Here is a 23,938-nt window from a genome sequence, read left to right as displayed (position 1 = left end):
TTACAATTTTGAGATTCAGGCATGTTGCTATGCAAGGCTATCATTATTCACTTTCACTTTTGTAGGGTATTCTGTTGTATGTATTATAATTTATTTAAACATTCTACTGTTGATGGACACTCAAGTTGTTTCTAGTTTTCTGCTATTACAAATAATGTTTCTGTATGCTTGCTTCAGCAGCACATTTACTACAATTGGAATGATAGATCAGCATGACCCCTGCTCAAGGATGACATGCATGTTCGAGAAGTGTTCCATATTTTTAGGATGAATACTTACCATTTACATTGATATGGATGGACAGCAGGGTATTATGCTGAGGAAAATAAGCCAATCAGAGAAAGACAGTTATCATGTGATTTCACTCGTATGTGAAGTATAAGAAACAGTGCAGAAGATCATAGGGGAAGGGAGGGAAAACTGGATGGGAAGTCATTAGACAGGGAGAAAAAACATGAGAGATTCTTAATGCTCAGAAACAAAGTGAGGGTTGCAGGAGGGGAAGTGGGAGGGGGGTGGTGTAACTGGGTGACGGGCATTAAGGAGGGCACATGATGGGATGAGCACTGGGTGTTAGTTACATGCAACTGGTAAATTATTGAACACTACATCTGAAACTAAATATATACTCTATGTTGTTTAACTGAATTTAAATACTAAAATAATAATAATAATAAACAAAATAATAATACTTTTACGAATCTTGTGTTCTGATGCTCATTTGCAAGAATTCTTGCAGGTGTGAGTAGGACTAGATTGTTCAGTCTGAATTTTACTAAATAGGCCACACGGTTTTCAAGTGACTGTGCCAATGCTCAGCAATAAAGCCCGAGCACTCAACACGGAGCCACATCTTCACCAAAGATTAGCCACGGCAATGGTTCACAGTTCTGCCCTACTAGTGGATATGTAAAGATGATACATTGTGGTTTTCATTTACTCTTCCCTGAGGTTGAGCAACTTTTCCCATGTTTATTGGATATTCATATTTTCTGTGAAATGCATATATAAGTGGTTTGCCCATTATTTTCCTGAGAGCTGGTATTTATATAAGTGTTCAGGACATGAGTATTTTGTTAGTTATATGTGCTGTGATACCTTATCCAAGTTTGTGTTTTTTATTTTAAGTATCCTTCCATTTTCATTCGGGAAAGAGTTCTTAATCTTGGTGTCATCAAAATTATCTATCCTTTTCTTTGATTTTTGCAGTTTTCTGACTTGCTTTAGAAAAATTTCCCAACCTCAAATTTGTAATGATATTCAGCATAATAGCAGATTTCATATTTTGTATTTGCTCAAAATTTTTAATCAACCTGCTGTCAATTTTATATCTGGTATGAAGAGGGGCCTGAATTCATTTTTAGATATAATAGCCAACTGTCCTAACTTTTTTATGAAATGTCCATCTTTTCCCCAATAATCTACAATGCCCTCTGTCATATTAACAGTCTGTTTATGTTTGAGTCTATTTCTGGGAATTTCTATCTCCTCTGTTTCATTCATTTATTTGTCTCTGCCTGTGTGAGTAATATAGTTTATTAATTACTGTACCCTTGTAATAATTTTGATGAATGGGAAGGCAAGTCCCTAACATTTTCTACTTCTTCAGTTGTCTAGACAATTTTTGACCTTTTAATTTCATATAAACATTTTAGAAGCAATTTATTATGTTTCAAAAAATTAAAGATCTTGGGGCGCTTGGGTGGCTCAGTCAGTTAAACGTCTGCTTTCAGCTCAGGTCATGGTCCCAGGGTTCTGAAATCGAGCCCCACACTGGGCTCTCTGTTCGTGGGAAGCCGGCTTCTCCCTCTCCTCCCCATTCCTGCTCGCTCTCTCTCTCACTATCTCTCTCTCCCAAATAAATAAAATCTTTTTAAAAAGGCAAAAACAAAAAATGAAAGATCAATAAAAGGAAAATATTATTGGTATTTTACTAGCCATAAAACTAATGTGGAAAAAGGTGACAATTTTTGCAGGATGAATTTTTCAATTCATTAATCAGTTATAGGTCTCTATTTTACATCATATTTATGTCACTCTACATGATTTCAAGACTTACTATAAAATTACAGAAATCAAAACAGTGCCGTATTGAAAAAAGGTAGATAAAAAGATCAATAGAATCCAAAATTAGCTATGGACAACTGATTTTGTCCAAATGGGCAAATGTAATTCAGCAGAGAAAGTGAAGTCTTCAAAAAAAGACATGCTGAAACCATTGGAATACTCTTATACAAAATATATACATATCTATAAACATTGGTCCATACCTCATATCTATGCAAAAATATTAACTAAAAATAAATGATAGGTGTTTGTCTAATACTTAAAGCTGTAAAATGTCTCAAAAAACAAGGGAATAATTCTTGCTATTTGGAGCTGATAATAATTTCTTAAACACAGAAACAAAAGCATGGTCTATAAGAATTGAATATATTTGATTAATATATTAAGAGACGGAAAAGCTAAACCTCAGGCTGGAAAGAAATATTATAAATCACATATCTGATTAAGAACTTATATCTAGACTATATAAAGAACCCCAACACTCAATAACAAGGAAAAGAAAACCTTAAGAAACAAGCAAAACATTTGAACAGATATTTGACCAAAATGGAAAATGAGCAGCACATGAAAAGATTAGGGAAGTTAGTCATTAGGAAAATGAAAATTAGAGCCACAGTGAGATACCACTACACACCTACTTGAATGGATAAAATGTTTTAAAATACTTACCCTAACAATTGCTGACATGGATGCAGAGCAACTGGAACTTTCACACATTACTGGTGGGAATGCAACATGGCCCAGACACTTTAGGAAACAATTTGGCAGTTTCTTATAAAGTTAAAAATACATTTATCATACAACCCTGCAATCCCACTCCTAACTATTTACTCAAGTAAACTGAAACCTTATGTTCACACAAAAACTTATATGTGAATGTTTATAGTGACTTTATTTGTAATTGCACAAAACTGGAAGCCATCCAAATGTTTGAACTAGGGACTGGTTAAACAAATTCTGGTACATCTATATAACAAAATACTACCAGAATAAAAAGAAATGAATAAGTAATACACAACAGTGTGGACAGATCTTAAACGCTTTATGTTAAGTGAAAGAAGTCAGTCTCAAAGTCTATATCCTATATTCCATTTATATGACATTGTGGAAAAAGCAAGATTATATGGACATAAAACAGATCAGTGATTTCCACAAGCTACTGGAAAAGAGTCGATTGTAAAGGGCTAAGGCCAATGGCATATTTAGGGAGGGAAGTGGGTGATGGAACTCTTTGCTATCTTGATTATGGTGGTGATTAGAAATTATATGTATTTGTTGAAACCCACAGACTAGTACCATAAAAAATTATGAATTTTAATGTACATGTTTTATAGCTTAATAAAATAATAAAAAAGTATCCTATTTCATCTGATTTTAATATAATTAAAATATTAGTTTGCTAGTATGTCTTTTTCTATCCATCTTTCTGTGACCTTATATTTAGAAGAGCACTTACTTTAAATAGGACATAATTTTTTTTCTATTTTAAAGAGTCTTGCTTTCTTCTTTTTTTCCTTTAAGATTTGTTTTATTTTTATTTGAGAGAGAGAGAAAATACAAACATAAACAGGGGGAGGGCAGAGGGACTAGTAGACTCCCTGGTGGACGGGGAGTCCACTATGGGGCCTGATCCCAGGACCCTGAGATCATGACTCGAGCAGAAGGTAGACACTTAACTGACTGAGCCACACAGGTGCCCCTTACAATCTTCATCTTTTAATTTAGCTCCTTCATACTTAATAACATTACCGATCTAGATTGGTTTGAATTTACCTTTTCATTCATTGTTTTGCATTTGGCCTATGCATTTATTTTTTTTTTTTTATTTCTTCCTTTTTGTATTCCTTTGGAATAATTATCTTTTCCTTTTCTCCATTTTCTATTTTTACTCCTCTGTTCTTCATTTTCAAGGCTGCATCTCCTGATTCTTTGTGGATAATTAGCCCTTGTTACTTGACTATTAGGCCTTTATCCATGTTTACTATCCCAGGTTTCAAGATATTAACAATTCTGACTTCAAATTCTTCTTAGGTTCTGGAAACTGGAAATTTTGTCTTTTTTTTTTTTTTTAAAGCCCAGTGTTTATTAAATATGCTTTTAGTTATATTTTAGCCAGCATTTGTATGTGTTTGGAGTGAGAGGGTGCTTGTGAGCTCAGTTTTCCATTATGTAAAATCCAGAAGTGAAAAGGGCTTTAAAACTAAGAATTGGAGAGTATGAAGTAGTTCTTTGTGGCCAGAACCTGAAGTTCTTAGTGAAGGGAGAAGGGTGGGAAATTACCAGTTGGGCAACACTCAGATCATGAAGAGCCTCACATATTGTGCTCAGGATGACAGATATTGTTGCAAAAGTGATACAAAGAGAGAGAGTTTAAACAGGAGGATGGCATGACCCGAATTGTATTTTAGGTAGATTGTGTTGGCTGCTCTGGGTGATTGAAGCTAATTATCATTGATTTTTGCATGAAACCTCATCCTTTGTTACTTCCCTTTAGGAAATTCTGATTGGGGGCACCTGGGGGGCTCAGTCGGTTAAGCATGGACTCTTGATTTCAGTTTAGGTCATGACCTCAGGGTCTTTAGTTCAAGCCCTGCATTGGGCTCTGCACTGGGTATGGAGCCTACTTAAGATACTCTCTCTACTTCTCCCTGTACCCCTTCCCCTGCCTCCTCTCAGAAAGAAAGAAAGAAAGAAAGAAAGAAAGAAAGAAAGAAAGAAAGAAAGAAAGAAAGAAAGAAAGAAAGAAAGAAAGAAAGAAAGAAAGAAAGAAAGAAAGAAAGAAAAAGAGAAAAGAAAAGAAAAGAAAAAGGAAAAAAAAAAAGAAGAAAGAAATTCTGATTCATGGCAGAAATCTCCAAAGATCTTTACATGTTCCTCAGATGTTCTCTGTTGACTGATTTAATTACAATGAAGATGTGCCACTTATACCATCAGGGGGGAAAAAAAAACAAAACTACTTTCAGTAGTTCAGGGGAAAAATATAAATCCAAGATCTCTGGCTTCTAATTGAAAATCTATATATATATATATTTAGTTGGGGAAAAAAAAAAACAAAAAACAAAACCAGGGAACCAAGTGTGAACTACATAACTGAAGCAGATGAAGAGACAAAGGAATGTCTTTGCAGAGGTAATGTTCACAAAACCAATCATTCTTGCTTTGTTGCCCTTTGCCAAAGGAACACAGAGGCCACTGGTAAGGTTCACACCAGCTCTGCCCTGAATATCTGTGCCCCCTTTTAGATTTTTCAGCGAACTGATTTAGCACCTTCTCTTTCACTGGGTATAGGACAGCTGGACATAGGGGGCCATGAGAGTAAACAGAGAAGCTGAACTCTATCAGGACCCCTCAGAGTTTGACAATGATTCAGAATTGCACCTTCTAATGGAGCCTTCCCTTTTGACTTCCATTCACACTGGCCTGCCCTTTTTCTGAACTCTTACTACACCATATACCTTGGCATTTGTTTTCTTATTACTAAAACATAGTATTTCTAATGGATATGATTTATTAGGCTTTTATGGTATTCTGGGGATACCTTATGTCCCATGTACATAAGCAATTAATTTTTTGTGGTTATTTTTTAAAAACTCTATGAAGTTAAACACTATTTTTCCCATTTTACAGACGAAGCAACAAAAATTTATAAATAAATTGTCCAGGATAAACCAGCTTATTCATTCACCGCCAAATATGTGTCTGGTATCTCTATTTCAGTTTGTAAATGTAAGTGCTTGGCATGTATATTTTATTTAATCCTCATAACTCCTCTGGACATAGATATTACAATCACTATTTTACACATGAGGAATCTGAGGAGCAGAGGTCTTAAGTAAGCACGAGTCGTCATCCAGATCAGACCACCTCCAAAACCCATGCTCAAAACAATTTCTTCTTCATCTGACTTATCCATCTATTCCTGGACTACTCAGTATCTGGACCTATATTTTTACGCTACAGGTCCCCATACTGCCCGACAAATACTGAAAAAAGAGAAAACATGTCGACATAAGAGGAGTGCCCAAAATACTTATTAATAATTATCAGAGAAATTTAAGGAGAGATAATATAATGTATCTCATTATCTAACATCACCTGGGAATAAAAGTTTAATATGAATGGGTCTTTTCAGATACCTCAAACAAAAGTGTTTATATGTAAATTATTATGTCTTTGTTTGTTTGTTTAAGATTTTATAGTTTGAGAGTGAAAGAGAGATCACAAGCAGGAGTGGGAGAGGAGTATAGGGAGAAGCAGACTCCCACTGAGCAAGGAGCCCCATGCAGGGCTCAGTCAATCTCAGGACTCCGGAATCATGACCTGAGCCAAAGGCAGATGCTTAACAGACTGAGCCAACCAAGCACCCACATATAAACTATTGTTAACGAAAACCCTTCTAGCAGAAATATGTCTTGCCTTCTTACACAAGGTGGTCAATATAATTTAATCTACTATTGTGAGTCAAGATCATTGTCAGAAAATCATTTTAAAATTTATTATAATCTAAAGATGCTAATGTAATATGTTTACAATATCTCATCTCTGAATGAAAGACTCTCTTTAACTCTTATCAGCTTTAAGTTGTTTATCTGACAAGATCTGCCCTGTTGATAACATTGTAAAATTTGCTGCTTCTAATTCCTTTGGGTGGAGGGGGAAAAAAGGATTCTAGCCCAAATGAATTGTGTGCAGTAAGTAGGCTCCGGCGTGAGAGTCTGATGTTACCAAATAGGCCTAGAGGATAAATGCCATGGCACTGTTTTTGCTACTCAAAAGGCCTTTTAAACTGACTTTCAAGGTTTTTTTGTTGGTGGTGGTTTTTGTTTTTGTTTTTGCTTTTTGCTTTTCTGGGGTTTTGCTGAGGGAAAGTAGAACCAGGTTCGAACGATCAGAAGTCTGATTCTTTACCTGAATTTATATTTATGATCTTGGTTACAATGATAATAACAGTGAGTGTTTCCCATCAGGTACCATTCTCCTTTGTTCATCTCTCTGTCTTTTCTAACTCCTTAAACTTGAACTATTAATAGAATGGGGGCTACTGGGATGGGGTGGGCAAAATGGAGTTAGTATCTAAAAAAGCTAGATGTCAAAGTTAAATATTTTTGGTTATCGTTTAGAAATAATTTCATATTTCAACTGATGATTTTGGAACTCTGAGGTTAAGAGATTTATCAGTTTACAAGGCTCCTTGGAGGTAGGACACCGAACTAGATCTCAAAAAATCCATTCCCATGTTCCTTCACAGTTACTACTATTTGCATAAAGGAGTCATTGCAGATTTCATTTTCCCTTGGAATGGCAGTACAGTAATGATCTATAATTCATTCTCATCGCTTAGTGTCTTTAGGTCAGCCTAATTTTTAGATGTCAAAAGTGAAACAAAACAAAACAAAACAAAACAAAAACCAAAATCCTGAGTATTGTCGAGCAGAGATTAACAAATACAGTTTGTACAAACTAGTCAGTTTAAAATATTTTCTGCTGGCGTCTTTTGTGAGTTAGGAACACTGGAGGTCTATGAGCTGTGAAAGGCAGACTCAAACTTGGTATTGATCTCTTTAATGAATCACGCCATCCTTCAGAGTGTCGTTCTTGAAGACTACTGTGCTTCCAAGCATTCTTCTACACACGGGAGATCCACCAAGAAATGAGAGGCAAAAACCCCATCCTTGTGGAGGAAAACAATGAGATAATGAATCTAATAATAGGTAAGCAAGTTTTATAGTATGTTAGAAGTGTTATGGGGTCCCAGGGAGAAAAAGCTGAGTGAGGAAAGGTGAATGGACGTTCTGAAGGGGAGGGACAGAAGGAGGGATGTGTTTGCTAAGCAGGTTGTGGCCCCCAGAGCTAGTTCTGCTCATCTCCATGTTGAATTGACTCTAACTTTTCCATATATGTAAGTAGTATCCTCTTAGCTATATATTAAACTCCAGTGGCTTACACTTCTTATAGTCTCCACATTGCCACAGTATGGTAGGAATTCAAAAAGTACTTGATGACTTACCATATATTTGTTCTATTTCCTGGATATCATTCAAGTAAAACTATGTTTTAGATTAAAACTGCACTTTGGAAGTGACAGAGTAAGTGAGCCATAAATGTTCATTTAAAATTTTAGATTTTTTTCTTAATTCGCTAAGACATTTGGGGAGTAAGGTGTACAAAAAAAAAAAAAATTTTTAAGTCTTATTATTTCCATTAAGCCACAGTCACCCATTAGGTAGGGTTTCCAGTCCTTGACTTTGATGCTAGCTTGAGTGCCAATAGTTCTTCATCACTAGGAACAGGAAATTTAGCCAGAAATCAGAGGAAATGGATGGCATAGTGGATAACTTAGAGTCCAGAAGAGCATGTGAGGCCCAAAGAATGATGGCAATCTCTGTTTCTTGGAAGTCTATGGCTAAATCACCAATCCATGAAAGATGTCCTGGGGGTTTGAGTCAGCAGTAAAAAGGAGCACATGTTCTCTTGCATTGTGAGACTGTTAGGTTTGGGAGAATACAATTAGTTTACATGGTTAATTAGAGGCAGGACTGAAAACTCAGTCTCTAGAAATTCATTCCCCTGTTCCTTCAACATTACTATTATTTGCATAATGGAGTCACTGCAGATTTCATTTCCTTTGGAATTTAGCAAAACCTAAAAATGACTTTAGGCCGCAACTGGAGTTCTATCTGGCAGTGAGCAGGAGAAACTCTTAAGGCATCCTTGCTCAGTTCCAGACAAACAATCTGATTACATCAGTGAAGATGGAAATCCGAAAAAGCCAAAGCACTCTGTATTTCACAACTTTTTAGCTTTATAAAAATGGCAGCAATAATCAAAGCTGACATTTATTGATTTATTTATTATGTGTCAGACTCTCTCCTGCCTGCTCTATGTCCATTAATTCACCAAATCCTCCAAAACATTCCTACAAGGCAAAATTCTGATTGTTTCCAGTTTACAAATGAGAAAATCTGGGACAAAGAAAAGATAAGGAACTAGTTCCACAAATACACAGAAAGTGACAGAGCCACAAGGTAAATCCATTCTGGATTCTTAGATTTGGAAAATACCTTGGAATGTTGATGTCTAATGCGTTCTAATGGGCCAGCAGTATTGGCTTCCCTGGGAGCTTTGCTAGATGTGGTAGAAACTCAAGTCTCACCCTAGATCCAGAACCAGAATCTGCATTTTAATATGATCCTCACGTGATCCATATGCCCATTAAAGTTTGAGAAGCACTCTCTTACAATGTCCTAGATGATTATTCAAATAGCCTCTTGCTTCCAAGATGACAGCACTTTAAACAATCATTCCTATTTCTTTGTAGAAGGGCTTTCACTAATTTTTTTTTTTTTTTTAGAAAATTTCTTCATATTTCAGTTTTCTTATTTTTACCTTTTGGTCTTCAGGTTTTATTTTCAAACCTTGCATAAGGCTAATCCCTTTTCTTATGCTATCTCTTTAAGCATTTGAGCACAGTTACCAGTTTAGATCTGACTTTACCATTCCCATCTCAGTGCCTGTGTCCTAAGCTCTCACCTACACTGGGACCAAAGCTCGTCATTATCAGACAAAGCATCCATATTTTAAAATTGTTTACCTAAGCTCTGCTTTCTGTCCTGGAGGCACTGCAGTATACGCATTCCTTCTTGGTGTGAATTGAATTCTAGGTATGGCCAGTCGCCGCCCCCCCCCCCCCCATGCTGGGAACATTTCTTTCATCCCAGACCTTCTTACTGGGGCTTTGCCTTTGCTTTTTATATTTGAGAAGTAATTTTATGCTATTTTATTTTATACTTATTTCTAAAATGTTTGCAGCTCCATATACATTGTACACATTCTCCTGCTGCTCATGGTAAGTAAGTAAAAAGTTGTGCTCTATATCATCTGTTGTCTTTTCTTCCTGACCTCTCCAGTAGAGAACTAACAAAAACATTTCTTTGTTCACTTATTATGAAGCTTACTGATATATATATATATATATATATATATATATATATATATTTTTTTTTTTTTTTTTTTTTTTTTTAAATCCCAGATCTTCCTCAAAAGCCAGATATTTGCCTTTGGAAATGGTTCAATTTTCTGCTGAGTTTTTAAGAATTTTACAGGCATTGCTTAAGACTTTAGGTACTTACTGTTATTTTGACCACTTAAATCACGAATTCAGAATCCAATACTGAAAATCATCTTCTCTGTAGTCTTCCTTTCTAGTGATCTAGATGAAAATGCACATGTACGTATTTAGAACTACTCTTCCAAGAATCCAAGATTGAATGGGTAGTGGTTGTCAAATTTTGTAATACAGGAGTATCACCAGAAAAACTGTTAAAAATGAAAATTCCTACACTCAGAGGTTCTAAATCACAGGGTCTTAGGTATGAGATAGGATTTTTTTTTTTTTTTTTTTTTTTTGACAGAGAGAAATCACAAGTAGATGGAGAGGCAGGCAGAGAGAGAGAGAGAGGAAGCAGGCTCTCTGCTGAGCAGAGAGCCCGATGCGGGACTTGATCCCAGGACTCTGAGATCATGACCTGAGCCGAAGGCAGCGGCTTAACCCACTGAGCCACCCAGGCGCCCCTGAGATAGGAATTTTTATTTTTGTCAAGAACCCTATAAGACAAGTGGTTCACAGACGGAAGTTGAAAAATCTAGATCTTTCTCAGAATTACACAGTCTCTATCAATTTATCAGCATCTGCTTCATGCAGAATGGTTCATTTTATCTGGCAGGAAGTGATCATCATTAAGCAATATTCACTCAATGCTTTCTTTGTATGAGTCCCCACACTAGATACCTAACCAAGTGTGAAAGCTTTCAAAAATGAGGAATGTCATATTTATTGTCATTGCCACTGAGCTTTCCCAAGAAACAGCTACAAGAAAAATGACATCAGCGGTAGGGAAAGGCCACGGAGTTCTTGGCGTTCCAGCAACTGCTGAGGATATATGTCTCCTTGACACTTTACACGCATGTACAGTGTCATTGTCAGTAGCTGTGTTTTTGAATACAAATAAGGAGATATAATGGTAAAATGGGAGGCTAGAAATCTTATGTACTATCTCCATGCCCATAATTTTCCATTTCCTTTCTAAGACATTTCCCCTGATAAGAAGCTTTATGAAAGAGCTTTACTGTATATATGAATAGTCCAAGTACATAAACTGGACTCAAATTTATTACATATCTTTCCAGACTTAAATGGGTTGAGAAATGGGTCAACCAGTCATAAATACTATTATATATATTTTATTATTACCTGTTTGCAGAGATTGTACTTAAGTCACTTCTGCTTTACCTCAATTCAGTAACACTCTTGATTAAAATGAAAAACCTCTCACTGGTAAATTAGTTCCAAGAATTGGTGTACTCTGGGGCTCTGAATTTATTCAGGTGTTATCCATTTATTTAATGTTGAGTGAGCACAACAAAATGCACATGTGAAAGTTATGGTTTAATTGAAAAGCATATAGCATAACTTAACTAGACCCTGCTGCATCGTGCTAAAAGTAGCGGTATGTGGGGCTAAGTTTAAAAAAATCTAATTATAAGAAGAAAAATGGTAAAGTTCAGCCAATGCCTCCAAGCCAGTATTTAGTCTTTTCAATAGGTTATGACTATATATTTGGTAATTTACAAAACCTGGCACCGTATGGCATTGATATATACAAGAGAAACACAAAACACACACGTATACACATCAAGAGAAACTCCTTACAAATCAGCAGTCACTTGATTTACAAATTCTTCTGAGTACATATAATCTAGTTCATGTGTCTTTTGGCTCTCATTCAGGATTTTTTTACCCTCAGCCTAGGAGAGATAAATAAGATTTTCACCTGGTAGAAATCACCCGCTATTCATCATTGGAAGTCTAGGTCAAAATGTAAACTCTCTGATATTGAGAGATGGCCTCGGTGTTACCAAGTTGATAGACATAGTGGGTAAAAAACACTCGTACTGGGGAATGGTGGTGACATATGCTGGTGGACTTCCATGATTGAATGGATGCTCTGCCCTGCCTGTTTCCTGTAGACCTGTAAGTTAGCGTTAGCTTAGCTAAACGTGGCGATTAGAATTAGGGTCAACTTTCATCAGTCTTCCCAAATGGCCACTTCTTTTTTCTCAACTACACTAGATAGAGGATTGGACTGTTAGAACACAAAACTGGGAAGACTTATGTTGAGCTTGTTTTCTTGTTTTCTGGCAGGTTTACTGATATTTATTTGGTCCAGAAAGGAGCATCAAGAGGTTCAAAGCAGATTAATTCCTTCGAAACTCAGGGATCCTCAAAGAGCATGGGCCTCTGTGGCCCCTCAAAGCTAAGGGGACACTTGATTTGTAAATCAAGTGACTATTGATTTGTAAGGAGGCTCTCCTGGGATGTGTGTGTGTGTGTGTGTGTGTGTGTGTGTGTAATTTGTCTGTATCAATGCTATACCGTGTCCTGTTTAACTTTGGTAGTCTTTGGTCATTCCCTTTGTTCCTTTCCTTTCATAACGAACACCTTCATCTCGAAAATATGCTAAAGGTAAATGTCTGTAAGAAAATTTGTGAATTTTGATTGTGGAAATCCAGTCTTGTGACTGGCAATGCTAGCCTTGGGTCTTCAAAAGCATTTACTAACACTTCACCTCATGAATGAAAAATCCCTAAATTTAGCAAATTTTAGTTTGGTTGATATCCTTTCCATTCAGTTGTCAAATATCTTTTGTTTCATACTGGGACTAAATTCAGCCATGGGTTGGCTACTGAAGTTTTAGATATAAATATAAAATATACAGATCATCATGTAACACACTAGACAATTAATCTTGCTACCATAGTTGAGGAAGATCATTCTTAAACCTGGTGTGACTATGTTCGAATATGAGAGTTGAATTCAAACATATAGGAGTTGGGGAGTAGGATGTAAACCACACATTTTACTTCAATCATTTCCAATATACCTGGCTTGGGGGAAAAGAGAGATTAACCAGTCAACTGCTAAAATCTCTCTTTTGTCTATGTATATTTCCTTACAGTATGTCAGATGAATCATGATTCTTTGTAAACTAGCCCTTAGGGAAAGCTCCAGTTTACTATACTGAAGATGGTTTTAATAACAAGTGAAGTCATTTCTCATTTCTTAGAAATAAGGCATCAAGAAAAAATCTCTAACTAACAGGTCATGTTGATGTAGCCAAAACAGTTATTCAAAACAATGCCTTGTATAAATGGGTTAAGAATTTCACCCAGATTCTTTTGTTAAAACCATTCCTTTGGTGAGTCTTTGCAGAGTTTTTAGGAGCATATTTAACTAATCATTATAATTAGATGAGAAAAAGAAATTAGAGACAAGAGAAATGGGAAGGAGAAGGTAGAATTATCACTATTTGCAAGTAATATGATTATACACTTGAAAAGTCCAAAAGAACCAACTGGAAAACTACTCCCCATCAGAATGTTATCAATTCTCCTTAAGTTAATGGATAGATTTAGCACAATAAATGTCAACATTTTCAATTAGACAATCTAATTTTTGGAAGATTTTATTTAAAAATGTTTAAAATGCCAGAAAACCTCTGAAAAAGAACAATGAGGGAAAACCAGACCTATAAATTTTAAAACAGATAGTCAAAGTAACTAAATCATGGGAGCATACATAGACAAACCGATGTAATGGAATAGAAAATTCAAGAAACTGCGCTACTTCAACATGTGAAAAGGTAACAGGTCCCGTCAATAGGGAAATGACAGTCTCTTCATAAATAATGCTGAGACAACTGAATAACCACTGTTTCTCACAGTATGCACCATAGTGAATTACAAATGGATCAAATATTTAATTGCAAAAGTTATATAAGTATAAAATGACAACAAGTAAAGGCTTTCATATATATGACTCAAAATCCAAAAGAAAGTTTGATATAGTGGGCAGAGTGAATATCAAAAAATTTTAATGGCCCCAGGAGTCACCAACAGAGAATCTAAGAGAAGGAATACAGTGAAAGTCTGTCTTTAAGCCCCCATTCACCACTCGTCTAGTTCCACGCATACCCTCACCCTCAGGAAACCATCTGTTCTACCAGAGTCTTCCTTGATTGAAAATGCAAGAAAATATAGATATGGAGATACACACACACACACATACACACACTCCCTATTTTATTTTAATTTATTTTCTCACCATACCACACATCTTCTCCAATTTCCATCACCCAGCCACCCAAACCCTGCCACGCCCCTTCCCCCCAGCAACCTTCAGTTTCTTTTCTGAGATTAAGAGTCTGTTATGGTTTGTCTCCCTCTCTGGTTTCTTCTTGTTTCATTTTTCCCTCCCTTCCCCTATGATCCTCTGTCTTGTTTCTCAAATTCCTCATATCAGTGAGATCATATGATAAATCTCTTTCTCTGATTGTTATTTCACTTAGCATAATACCTTCTAGTTCTATCTATGTTGTTGCAGATGGCAAGATTTCAGTTTTTAATGGCTGCATAGTATTCCATTGTATATAAACCACATCTTCTTTATTGATTCATCTGTTGATGGCCATCTAGGTTCTTTCCATAGCTTGGCTATTGTGGACATTGCTGCTATAAACATTCGGGTGCACGTGCCCCTTAGGATCACTACCTTTGAATCTTTAGGGTAAATACCCAATAGTGCGACTGCTGAGTTGTAGGATAGATCTATTTTTAACTTTTCGAGGAATCTCAATACTGTTTTCCAGAGTGGCTACACCAACTTGCATTCCCACCAACAGTATAGGAGGGTTCCCCTTTTTCTGCATCCTCGCCAACACTTGTCATTTCCTGACTGGTTAATTTTAGCCATTCTCACTGTGTGAGGTGGTATCTCACTGTGGTTTTGATTTGTATTTCCCTGATGCTGAGTGGTTGAGCACACACCCTACTTTATATAAAAAAAATATGTTCTATATTCACTATTTTGTACCTTGCTGTTTTCATGCCAGAGTATATCTTGGTAATCTGTCTGAATCAGTACACAGCATTTCCTCATTTTTTTGGTAAATATCTGATATTCTATTACAGAGACATGCCATTATTAATTTAATAAGTACCTCCTTGTTGAAATTTCAGGTTGTTTTCAATAATTTTTCTCATAAATATATTAGACATGCAAGTAACTATTTAAAACAGTATCTTGACACAGCTCTTAAAAATATAGCAATCTCATTCAGAAAACAGGCTTTACAAGAAGGTGTTATAAAAATCCTGAAGGCATATCATAATTAAGTCACTAAAGACATTGTTGATAAGATATAATAGTTTCCCCCCAAAAGAATCTTACAAGCAAATTTACTATGATGTGACAGGCAGTGTTAAGAGACTATCTCATATAAAGTGAATATGAAATTATAATCATTATAATGATCAAATTACTGTAATTAGTACATAGAGCAGAGAATTTATCTGTGCCAATTCCACATACTAAAATAGTTTAGGCAATAGTTATCTTATCAGTCACAATCCTTCCCAGAGAAGAAATAATGACAACTCTATAACATTCTATTTTCAACTTCGGGGCACAGAACTTGTTAAATGTTATTTTTATTTTAAAATGATGGTAGCAGAGATAGGATTGTGACATAATGTATTGTAACGGATTCATTTACTCATTTTGGCAAATCCACCTATTAATTATCTCAACCTCATTCTACCAATAGGGTTAACCTGATTACTCACCAGAAATAAGAATCAATATTTCATGTGTCTATTTCCCAAATTTTTGTCCAAATATTCTCTAAGATGTAAAAGAATTGCACGGTATGTTAAAAAAAAATGAGATTTTCATCACCTTTGACTCAGAAATCTAGCAGTTATAAGAAATGTTATCCTTCTAAAGGATTCTTGATGGAGGATCATAGTGGTAATAATTAATTGTACTTTGTTCTGATTCTGACTTTTGATTTTGAGGCAATAGAGAAATACCAGTCCTGAAACGCATCTGGTAAGTAGGAGAGCTGTCTGGTTGGTGTCTTGTTTTAACTTTTCATAGCTTCTAAGAAAACCATTGTCCTATATTTTCATACGGCATCTCAGACAGGTGTATACTATTCTTTATATATATATATATATATATATATATATATATATATATATTTTTTAAGGCTTTTTAAAAAATTTATTTATTTTGACAGACCACAAGTAAGCAGAAAGGCAGGCAGAGAGAGAGGAAGGGAAGCAGGCTCCCCGCTGAGCAGAGAGCCCAATGTGGGGTTCCATCCTAGGACCCTGGATCATGACCTGAGCAGAAGGCAGAGGCTTTAAACCACTAGCCACCCAGGCGCCCCAGGTGTATACTGTTTTTAGGAGTGATTACTCATCCTTTGGAATTTTAGTGGTCTGTCCCTGTGGATTTGCCTGTAACAGCTTCTCATCTTCCAAAGCATGAAACACCATAGCTTATTTTGGATGTTTAATTGATTCAACATTAATGCTGCTATGACATTTCATAATTCCTTCACATTGATAAGTTAAATTATGAAAGGTCTATTACATCTAGAGAATATGTTTCCATAAACATACTTGGTAATAATCAGACTTGAACAATGGATAACAGTACATTTGCGACCAGAGGAGAATGGTTCATTGGCTCTCCAGAAAAAGCATATCAGTAAGTATCCAGCTGATACACTCATGTGTGGAATTGGTAGGAAGTTACACAGAGGACAACACTTCCCAGCTCGGGCTGATGCCCACATGTATATTATATGAGCCTTGAATGATTGAGATGCATTTCTTTTTGACTATCTTTTGACTATTTTCTTACATTAAAACCAGTCAAATTTTGGGAAGACGAACTTATTCATTCTTTTAACCATTTCTGTGAGCACTAGATTTGCGTCATATGTCAAGTTTTATCAGAATAATAAAGCCATCATTGATTCACTTGGTCTATTACATGAACGGAATATAGCAAAAATGAGACTGCTTACTTTTAGGGGAATGACAGTGGAAAATAAAGAAATTTCTTAGACACACTGCTTCAAGAACTTCAGATTGGAGCTAATGATGTTGAAGTGTTTGTTATTGATACAGTAAGAACTAAAATGGTCTTGTTGTCATTCAAGGTACACATCGGACATTTGGAAAACAGCAATGGCAACAGCTGAATGACACATTTAATGCCTGGAAACAAAATTTGAAGAAAGTGAAAAAGAGCCTTTTGAGTCTTTCTGAAATTTTACACTATGTATGAAGTTTATATATAAATTATAAAATAGTTGTTCTGTTTTATATATATATAATAGTATATATATATATATATATACACACACACACACACACACACACACACACACATATGGCATAAAATAGTTCTTTGAGAAAATCTAAATCATAACAAAACATTATAAACTGAAAAGAAAAAGAAACCTGAACAGGAAGATTCAGGCGGTCAGAACTCAGGGGAAGAAACTTAGCCTTGCTTTGGCCAAAATGAAAAAGGATATTCTTTATTTTAAATAATATGTATACATGCATAATGAAGATGCCATCTTGAAACTGATGAGTTGTTGAATATTCAGTGCTAAAATGATTTCAAAATGGTAACTAACATAACATGGAATCGCACAGATAGCAGTGATCAAATCCTGTGTAATTTCTCCAGAACAAGAAGGAATTAACTGAATAAAAAACAAGCAAACAGGGCGCCTGGGTGGCTCAGTGGATTAAGCCGCTGCCTTCGGCTCAGGTCATGATCTCAGGGTCCTGGGATCGAGTCCCGCATCGGGCTCTCTGCTCGGCAGGGAGCCTGCTTCCCTCTCTCTCTCTGCCTGCCTCTCCATCTACTTGTGATTTCTCTCTGTCAAATAAATAAATAAAATCTTTAAAAAAAAAAAAAAAACAAGCAAACAAACAAAACCAATCACAAGAGATCAATGTGGAAAAAATAAAGTCTCTGAGGGGTGAGCTCAGCTAAAACCCTGGCTGTGGGATTCTGGACCCGTTACCTTCTATGTCCTGTGGTTCCCCATCTGTAAAATGAGGATACTGGAAACTCCTTCAGGGAAGTTGGTATAAAGATTAAATGAGGTTATTGCCAAGCATGAGACTAGCATATAGTAGGCATCTAACATTTTTTGTTTCATCTTTTCTTTCCCTTGCTTTTATTTTCCATAAACACAGAAAATCAGCAGCAGCATCCATTTGTTCCCGGCCTATATTGCTTATATTGATATATGATAATAAGTGCCTTGATTAAATTTCTCCCTCTATCCTTATTGAGAGCCAAATCACTTCGAAATCCTTCCTCATAATTTTATATGTATTTCTTATCATCATGATACAAAAGATGTCTGGGAAAGCAAATTCTACAATAATTATCAGCTGTGCACAGTATTTTACTTCCTCCCCATCATTAATATTTTCAATATTACAAGACAGAAATCCTTTGCCTTCACTTAATCACATTTTTCCTCCTGTCATCGATATAGATGCTGGTCAATCGATCCTCAAACCACATAATCTTTCTTTATTTCTTCTGCAACAATGTTCAGATGAAAACGACACAGGTCACCTCATTTGTTCATACAGAGGGCATAAGAGTAGTTGTGGCAGATTTCAGGTACTTACTTGATAGGCATCTAGTTTAAGAAGTATGTGGCCTCAATCCAACATAGTTTCCATAAGGAATTAAAGTGAAAATCTAACTATAGGAATAGTAGTTTCAGTGTTTTTGTGAATTCGGATGTGTAAGTCTATTCTCAAGTATATGAAAGCCATATATTTTCAACTATATTAGCTACTGTGGAAAAGCACTGGAAACAGACAAAAAAAATCAGTTTGATTCAAAACTAGAAAAATATACTGGGGTCAAGGAGCCCAATGAAGATTCTTTAGTAGGGAGACGAATTATCAGGACCTGGGTTTCAGGAGACGATTCTGGAAAAGGGTTTAAATTCCTTAGGTAAGGCAGAACCTGATGCATTACAAAGTGTAGCCAAAATGTCAGATATTAGAATCTATCTAAAATTAATATTCTTGAAAACTTTTTATTTATTTATTTTAGAAAGAGAGTGAGAGCATGTTATCTGGGAGAGGGGCAGAGGCAGAGGGAAGAAAATCTCAAGCAGACTCTACACTGAGTGCAGAGCCTGACAGAGCTTCGTCTCATGACCCTGAGATCAGGACCTGAGCCCAAACCAAGAGTAGGACACTTAACAGACAGAGCCACCCATGTGCCTCTACATTTAATTTTTTAATGTTGAAATGTAGTTTGATCAAAAAGCGGATCAATACATCCTTAAAAGACAACACTGTCATCTGTCATATATGTGATGGAAGGAAGTATGGAAGGAGTCCGTTCTTCTCTGGATTCCTTCCCTTATAGTTTAGCTTCCTCTCCTCTCTTCTCTTAGTCCCTCCCCTGAACTCCTCTCTTTCTCATAAAACTACTTATTTAAAATGTCACTCAAGGGGCACCTGGGTACCTCAGTTGGTTAAACATCTCCCTTAGGCTCATGATCCTGGGTCTTAGGACGAGCCTGGCGTGGGGTCCCCAGCTGAGCAGGGAGCCTGCTTTTCCCTTTCCCTCTTCCCTTACTCCACCCCCAACTCCCGTTCCTGCTCTCTCTCTCATTCTCTCTCTCCAATAAATAAATAAAATCTTTAAACATTAATAAACAATGTCATTCAATTGCTGTTGCAGAGATTTTGAAAACTTGGAGAAATCAAACGCCATGGGCTACTGTTTCATGGGTGCCTCTGATGGCTGGTCCGACTCCAAGTCCACCAAATTTAGCAACAATCAGAGGCCTTGCAGCCTCACTAAGGGAGATAGTACTTTTGCGGGGGTGCTGGAATGCAGACAACACCTGATGTCTGGGAAGGGAAAATAAACAGAGGTAAATGACCATGCTGATCTTGGCAGGACTGCAAAAACACAGCCTAAAATGCCCAGCCAATCTGATAGGCCTGGAAGTCCTACACACACAGTGACCAAAAAGGAAGTAGAAATCTGACATGTAGGAAGCAGGAGAGCAAAGGAAGGGCAGGAAGCTTAGCAAAACATGGAATACCCAGCCGTCTGAAATATCTCTGTATGTGTACACACAGGACTCAGCTTGACTGACCAAAAGGCTCCAGTTAGAAAGCTCACCCTTTTATGTGGCACTCTGGTGGCAGTTCAATCCTACTGAAAGAAGCTACAAACCATTCACAGCGTTGGTAGGCAAAATTTCACTTTCAACAATTATTGTTTTCAGGAACAAACGTGAGCATCAGACTCAGGGAAGAACTCTGAAAGCTAATCAATTCAATACATTTCACAGATGAGAACATCAAAGCTCAGAGGAGAGAAATGATTTTCCCAGTCCAGCTTTGCTGACTGGAGCAGAAGGAGGTAGAGAACTCAGGAATCCTGGTTGCTGAATTAGGGTATATCCGCCTTCTCATAGCTTGTACTCCTACTCTACCCACAGTCACTTCTTGTCCCCTCTCCAGCTCTCTCCCCTCACCACGTTGTCCTCCTCCCATCACTTTGCTGAAATAGAAATTTAAGAGAATTACCTGGGAACCTCCAATTATGAATTGTGGAAGTTGCTCATCATCCTTTATATTCCATCATTCCTAACAAGTGAGACCAACCCAAAGTGGAATATATATAAATGGTGTTGACTGAACATTTTGTAATCATGCCTTGTGCTCCAGAACAGGTGGTAAGGAAAAGTTAGACTGGAGTGGAATGTATCATTGCTTCACATTTTCCTATGTGTACGTGTTATTCTGGTTGCCCAGTTTACCCCTGCGATGGGATAAAAAAAAACAGTATCACAATCACAGCAACAAATAATCTTCCTATGACTCTTTCTCGACTCCCAATTTTAGGACTCCAGTCCTTTTTTAAATTTCTTCCCCACTGCTGGGTATTTCTGGAATTCTCCAAAAAGCGCGTGTATGCTGATGTACAGAGCTGACATTTCCCACATCCCTCACTGATCCTATACCGGAGAAATTGTCAGTCAGCCACTCTGAGTCCGTCTCAGAGCCTCCAACTTCTGCAGCTGGTCTGGAGTGAAACTTCTTGGGCTGCTGGAGCCAACTAGCAGAGGTCCCCTACAGTCACCACACACTCCCCTCTGTCGTCTAGCTCTATGACAGACGTCATGTTGCCTTTGGATCCTCTCAGACTATTCTCCGGTGGTGTGTTGCCCTTGTATTAAACTTGTCTGCTTCTGATTTCTCTTCCCTGAGGATGATTTATTTACCAGAAATATTTTCATGGGGCCTTATGAAACGAAGATTTCTGACAGACATATCCCACAACTCCATTAAGTTATCATGCTCCATATCTGTAAGATATGATGGACTCCAAAGCACACAAAGATGTATGGGTTGAAAATGTAAAGCACTGGTGAGGGTTGAAATGTAACCCACACTCCACTAGCAAACCATGCAACCGGGACTATGTCTGGTGAGACAGTATCTTTTTCTCATTTACAGTTGGGCTGTGGCCTTGCCTGAACCCTTAAATTGAGGCTTCAAACAGGAATCCCTGCTATATGGAGAACACAGACCATAAATCACATTTCCTCTGTAGTAGACTTTGTCATATGGCCTGGCAGTGGGCATAGAAACTGTAAGTATCACTAGGTAAGATCTGTGAGGTGGCAGGTAGTTCCTATCTAGGGAAAATCTCTGGTCTTGGCAGTCTTGTAAAAACAACATGAAGACAAAAACAGTTAAGGACTTTCTAAAGGGCCAAATGCTGGCTTTCTCTCAACTTCTAAAGCTAAACTCAATTAAAGCCCATGACATGTCTTTCATGTTCATCTGTTGAGTCACCGAAACGTTGTCGTGCTCAGGACCATATTCTGGTCTCAGACAACCTTCCTACTCCAGGCTTTGGGTGTTCCTGGTTCAGTACCATGTAACGTCATATTCTTCCTTTCTTGGCACGTAATACTTTCATAAAATAAGGAAATTTGATCCATAATTTTAGTATCATTGCAATTGTTGCTATGAAGACTTTGGGATGGGAAGTGGTCTAATGACCGTTAACGAAGGCCAGATTTCAGAACACCAAGTGGCCTGGCTTCTATTCCCCTTCCTCCTGAGGGGTTATGCCCACTAACCAGCGAGGACTGCCAGAATTCCATCTTCAGTCGTTTGATTCCAAACAGTATCTTACTGTGTGTAGTCAGCTAAACTTCTTGCTTTTTGCAAATCTATACTTCCCAAAAAGTTTCTCAGTGTATCGTTAAAGTTCACCGATTCAGCCCTTGCCCTTTACAAAAGTCTTGGAACCTACATACAAAGATTAAACCCGGCTGCATAAAAAGTCAGACAATCCAGCCAAGGAGCTGAAGTGGTTCCCACCCTTCACACTCGCCACACCCCGTCAGCCAACAATAAATCCCCTCCCGACATAAAAGTCCCTCTCCCCCACTCACCCGAGAGAGTAATCCCCTATTGGCAGGAAGCCAGAATGAACAGATGTGTCTGCCCCCACTTCCTGGGGTGGGGTCAGGCAGCATCAGCTTTGATCAACCAAAAGGAGGAATTTCCAGTGTCAACGGCCCTCTGCTGAGAATGCCCCAGGGTCTACTCCAAGAAGTAAAGGGACCAGGGATTAAAAAACAAGTAGGAGCATCCCAACTGGGCAGAATAGCACAAAAGACCTGTGCATCCCGAGAGGTGATGGCGTGATCGTTCCCATTTCTTGCACAGTAGTGTGAACACAAGTAAATCCACCTTTCATGGCCAGAAGCTCTTTCTGAGGAAAGGAAAAGCCTTAGTGGTGTTGAGTTTAGTCCTCCCTGTTATTCAGTCATTCTTGCCAGTAAACTAAACACACAAGAAAGAGTATTAACCCTTATGCAACTCAAAGATGTGTTACAGTAACGTTAATTAATGTTTGCATTGGACCAGACCGGGAATAGTTCCATGCACCACTCCGCTGACTCCCATAAGGCATCACCACTGTTTCCACTTGTGAATTTCCACTGGAACCACATATCACCATCTCCAGATGAGCCACTGAAGTTGGACATATCTGAGAGCCTTGTTTGGAACTTTGGTCGTATGATGAGAGCCTTAAAAAGTATTGCAATATCCCTCATAGAAACTAAGGAAATTTCCATGGTGAAGTAAAAGAAAGTGTCTTGCTCAGTCAGCCAACTTTTGCTGTACACAGCCACTCAGGAAAACTATCCATCAGCAAATGTTGTCTGTGATCTAATCTTAGTAGGAACCCATAGGACACTTTGGTAAATTTGTTAGAGCAGGCTAAGAATCTTCACAAATAATACTAAATCTCAACCACGAAGGTCCATTGCTCCTACACTTCTCAGTCCTGTGCAGGTTGGGAAGGGATAGGGTAGGAAGAGGAGGGCCTCTGTTCCAAGCAGGAACCAGATTCTTTCCCTTCAGGGGCTCTGCCACCAGACCTCGGAGTCCTATACTGCAGCTCCGCATCTGGCCAGCATGTGAGGGAAGACAGAGAACAGGGAGCATGTGCCAAGACTTTCACAAGCTCAGCTTGGAGGTAGTCGGTGTGCCTCACTCTCCTCACCATATTCCTTAGGAGCTGCAAGGGAGCCTGGAAAAAGTAGTCAAGTTCTACATTTGCCCAGCAAAGAACAAAAAATTGTAGGTTAATAGTTGCTGCAGAGTTAAAGCACGTCATGGGTCAAAGATTTGGATAAGAGTTTATGCATTGAAGGAGGGGACATTTTTGTTCTCAAGAAAAGGGTATGCCTATTCTAGTTTAGAAAACAAAATGGATAGCCTTTTCTGGATAGCATGGTTTTCTAACATTGATCTTTCCAAAACGTTCAGATGGTAGAAGATGCAGACAGAAGAAAAACAAAGCAATTAGGGACACACGCACAAATGTCCTGTGACTTTGTCTGACGTGTGAACAAGAAAGACT

At 37.5% G+C, this 23,938-nt stretch overlaps 1 long non-coding RNA gene and 1 pseudogene across 4 annotated transcripts in view; one reads left to right on the top strand and one right to left on the bottom strand.

Moving 5' to 3' along the window:
- LOC309846350 overlaps positions 1 to 20,631 on the bottom strand; it is a 56,740-nt gene extending 36,109 nt beyond the window's left edge. The window contains exons 1-3 of one of the 3 annotated variants that reach the window (XR_014301862.1): positions 20,575 to 20,631; positions 10,197 to 10,276; positions 2,737 to 2,814 (exon numbers count right to left, since the gene is read on the bottom strand). This is a non-coding gene — a long non-coding RNA (uncharacterized lncRNA). The remainder of the gene's footprint in view (positions 1 to 2,736; positions 2,815 to 10,196; positions 10,277 to 20,574) is intronic. The other 2 variants (XR_014301863.1, XR_014301864.1) reach the window with 2 other exon arrangements.
- Positions 16,646 to 17,263, top strand: LOC309847214 (eukaryotic translation initiation factor 3 subunit M pseudogene; annotated as a pseudogene). Its single transcript has one exon. The product of its transcript is annotated as a eukaryotic translation initiation factor 3 subunit M pseudogene (transcript).
- Positions 20,632 to 23,938: the final 3,307 nt, after the last annotated feature.

The sequence above is a fragment of the Mustela nivalis genome (genome assembly GCF_964662115.1).
Source record: "Mustela nivalis genome assembly, chromosome: 13".
Classification (NCBI taxonomy): domain Eukaryota; kingdom Metazoa; phylum Chordata; class Mammalia; order Carnivora; family Mustelidae; genus Mustela; species Mustela nivalis.
Note: the sequence above shows the minus strand (reverse complement) of the source record. Positions and strands in the feature narration are given on the sequence as shown.